Genomic DNA, 4,390 nt, shown 5'->3' with positions numbered 1-4,390 from the left:
TGGCTGTCTTTTCTCTGGAGCTGTCTCTTCTCTGTGTCTTTGTGGCTCCCTCTCATCATGGGCCCTCTTATTTCAGTAACAGAAGCAGGCGCCCTGATGCCTTATATGAGCATGTTGGCCTGTCACTCACTCGTCCGGATGGGCTGGTTTTGATTCATGAAAACTTGTGACAGTCAGAAAACAAAAGTAGCCATTGAAGGCCCAAAGCAAAACATTCAAGTGTAAGACGATCCTTCGATTGTTGCATTACAATGATTTTTTTATATTTGGATTTGTACATATCTCATAGGGTTGAAGTGCAATATAGAAAAAAAACAGACCCGTAGTCGGCAGGATTCGAACCTGCGCGGGGAAACCCCAATAGATTTCTAGTCTATCGCCTTAACCGCTCGGCCACGACTACTTGACTGTGATCACCTGAATGTGCATATGACAGTGTGTGCAAGGTCAGACCATTTTGAACAGTTGGGCATTGAGTTAGGCACTTCACACAGTCATGATATTATCAACATAACTATGATTCACTCATGGTTTTCATCAACGATGGAGACATTCTAGCATTGTCAGACAATGTTACAGGAGCACATTCTCAGGGCTATCACTGTTACCCATACCAAGGTCACTCCTTCTTTTCCCGGAATCTGGTCAAGAGACTTGCCCTTGACAGGGAATGGGAAATATGCTCCTGCTGTATATGTACACGACTAATGCTGTTGATATGGCCACCCACAATGAAGGTGGATTAGCACACACAAGACGGAGACAGAAGTAGAGTTGGATGGCTGCCTGCTCGTGCTCTAATGTTACACACATATCGTTCTTTATCTTGCTGACAGTTTTGACCTGTTAGTGAGGTTGTGATACAGAGGCTGAGTCGGTGGCAGATTTAAGGCAAAGGGCCCTGTGGTCAAAAAAGAACATAGGGTCCTGTTACGAGGGAGTTGGAGGACCTCAAAGGGTTAAATTAAGTCTGAGGCCGGAGGAGGAAGAGGAGGAGCCCGCCAAGGGAAGTGAGAGCAATTAATGAAATAAATGGTGAAAGAAGCAGACGTGTCATGTCATCCTTCCGTCGCTCCTAAGGGACAAATCCTTCTAACAATTGGCGGCCAGGATAAAGCGAGTCACTAACCTCGTTCTCGCAAGTCACAAACCTCGTTCTCCTTGAACCAGCACTACACTGTCCTTTCTGTGTGAGCTTCACGTACCACACCGCCACCCGGTGTCCTTTGGTCCGCAGGGCTGGCCTTGCAGCCTCCAGCCCTCCCTGCGGCACCCACGACGGAGGAAAGAGAACCGAGAAGAGAAGCAGCGCCGTCCGCAGTACCCTCATGGTGAGCGAGTTCACACGCATGCAGGAGATCACGCAGCATAACTTTGGGAAGCTGGCAGCATTAGCAACACAATGACAAGCCCCGCCCCCTCAGGCCCAAGCAACAGCGACAAGCCCCGCCCCCAGAAACAAGCAAGGCCGGGGAGAAAAGAAAAAAAAACAATACAACAGGGACACTGGCACCTGTAGCAGCACGCTGCCCCCAGAGCAGCCATTAATATTTTTTTAAAAAGACGAACTGGCAGGGCTGCCAGTCCTAGCACCGATAACTGAGGGACAAGACCCCATCAACACTAGGCACCTGTAAGGGGAAAGGAAACAAATGAAAACTAGTCATACACTGTTGTATGGCTCACAAGGCATGTTGTGAGTAAACACCCACCCCAGCTATGACAACCACGCCTGGTCCTGCGCTGGGGTCCTACTCCACTCTGTCCAGGCTCCCTGGGCACAACTAAGTCCCAAATGGAACACAGCCAGAAGGTGCCCATCCTACGGGCTTGAGACGCAAAGAACATGGTGGACCAAGCAGATGGACAAGACGCACCCATGCGCACCGCAAGCAGCTTAGCATTCCTATGGAAACCAGCACCATTCAGCCTCTTATCACAAGCAGAAAGAGGGCCCAGATAGACAATATGGGTCGATGACTTTGCCGGTTTCATCAAGGCAGTGGGGGAAGAAAAGTCTCCAGTACTCAAAGACATTTTCACGAAACTGGCTGGGCAGAGATAAACGGCATCATCAAGGCCATGCCGCCAGGAGACAGAAACACGTACAAGACACTTGTCACCGCATTGGACAGGAAGCTCATTATACATTTGAACAGGTACTATGAGCGATATGTGTTCAACCATTGCTGTCGGGCCTCCCACAAAACGGTGGAGGAGTTTGTAACGCGACTCCGACAGAAACTCGTCCACTGCCAATTTTCTGCTTTCTCGGATGAAGACGTGATCCGACTCCATGTCATAGAAGGTTGTCTGTCATCCGTACTCCGGAAACAACTCCTGAAAAAACCCCTATCGATTAACGAGGTGGTAGATATGGCGAGGATGCATGAGAGAGAGGAAATACAGGCCTCTGCCATTGAGACGCCAAAAAAGAAAATGGACTGAGAAGTGACGGTTGTGGCATTCACCGGAGGCAGAGAAGGGGAGAGAAACACCACAGGCCACCAGACTCTGCCGAAAACGCAGCAGAGAGAGGCATAAACCCAACCGAGAACAGGAACACGGCTCTAGCGGTAGTGTTATCGTTTTGGCTAACTGTTCCAATACACAGGGCCATGCCCGGCGATGACTCAGAGGTGTTCCAGATGTGACAGAGAAGATCACTTCCAGATAGTGTGCCGGTAAGGGAGACCGTTCTCGCCGACGTGCCAGCCACAGGCGACACGACTGAGCTGGAGGATGCCATACAGACCAGCTCAACTGTTCCCACAGTGCAGACAGTGCAAGTCCTACCTGCAACCATCGAGGCGGATGATAAGGTCAATGGTACACAGCGGAGAATACAGTGAAGCCTCCGTGAATGAGACATTATTTCAACTGGAATACTATGAAGAAACACATGGCCACCCCGAGGATCAATATACCAACTGGGACGAGTTCTCCTCCTAGACCCAGAAGTCCCAAACGAGTTTGTGAACTTCATCCAGGGAACACATAAAGGCAGTGATGCTCCGAAGGTGAGGCTAACGATGGACACAGTCATGCACACATTCCTCATCGATACCGGAGTGACCGTCAACATCATGGGGGAAGAAGATTTTAGACTTACAGGGAACTCGTAAAAGTTGTTGCAGTCCAAAGCAAGAATCTTTCAATGGGGAGCCAGCATACCACCACAGTCAATCAGACAATTTGAGAAATCATTCTTATTCAAAGGGAAAAGGATCAACGCCATCATCCTTGTGCTGCGCTGCCCTGTCCAAGGTAAATGTCTCCTCAGCTACCGTACCGCAGAAGCGCTTGGCCTGATCGACATCCACTTCAACGAACGAGACATGGTGATGTGCACAGGCAGCCAGCCAAGCCGTGGGTCAATCTGCCACCTAGCGGGGTGCCCGCTCACCAAGGAACAGATCAAAGGAATGTTTCACAAACTGTTTCAAAGGCTGGGCAAACTGAAAGGAACAGTGATCATCCTCCACATCAACAGCCAGATCAAGCCCGTCCCACAACACCCGCGCAGAGTGGGCTTCCATTTACAAGCGGCCGTGTCGCAGGAACTGCAGCAGGTCCTGGACAATGACATCATTGAAGGAGCGACAGGGGCCACCCCGTGGATCTCACCACTGGTAGTGGTGCCAAAGGAGGGCAAAAAAACTACGCCTCTATGTTGACATGAGTGTAGCCAACACCGCCATAGAGAAGGAGTGGCACCCAGGGCCCAGAATTGAAGACATGATTGTCAGTCTGAACTGTGCCACAAAATTCTCAAAACTTGAAATCAATCAGGGGTACCACCAGCTCGAGCTGCACCTCGATTGCAGAGGGATAACGACATTCGCATCGCATGACGGCCTCGTTTGGTACAAAAGGCTACATTTTGGTATCTCCTCCGCCGCGGAGATCTTTGAAGGAACTATCAGGCACCTACTCCTCCCAGTCTGGAGAGCATTCAACTACTCAGACAACATCCTGGTTTACATTACCATGCAAGAGGAGCATGCAAAGCTCTCCTGGAAGTTCGTGAAATACTGAGGACAGCAGGACTCATGTTGAACTATGAGAAACGCAACATCAGCAGAGACAAACTTAGGTTCTATGGACATATGTTCTCCGGGGAAGGGATGAAGCCCGACAAGGTACGGGCGATCAACAAGCTCAATGAACCTATCAACATTGGGGAATTTAGATCTTTCCTGGGAATGGCAGGATACTGCGCCCACTATCTGGAAAGGTACACCATTACAGCCGAGCTGCTGCAGCGACTTCTGAGAAAGGACAAACCTTTTAGGTGGTCAGGAGATTGCTAGAGGGAAGTTGATGCAATCAAAAGGGAGCTGGCTAGCGCAAAACACCTAGCATACTTTAACCCAAGCTGGCACACCAA

General features: G+C 49.9%; 1 non-coding gene across 1 annotated transcript; it reads right to left on the bottom strand.

The window, feature by feature from the left end:
* Nucleotides 1-321: 321 nt before the first annotated feature.
* On the bottom strand, nucleotides 322-403 carry TRNAS-AGA (transfer RNA serine (anticodon AGA)). The gene has a single exon. It is a non-coding gene; the product is annotated as a tRNA-Ser (tRNA).
* Between the last annotated feature and the right edge of the window lie 3,987 nt (nucleotides 404-4,390).

This window comes from Ambystoma mexicanum, chromosome 1p (assembly GCF_040938575.1).
Source record: "Ambystoma mexicanum isolate Mex_15411 chromosome 1p, UKY_AmexF1_1, whole genome shotgun sequence".
Lineage (NCBI taxonomy): Eukaryota > Metazoa > Chordata > Amphibia > Caudata > Ambystomatidae > Ambystoma > Ambystoma mexicanum.
This window is presented reverse-complemented; position numbering and strand designations above follow the sequence as displayed.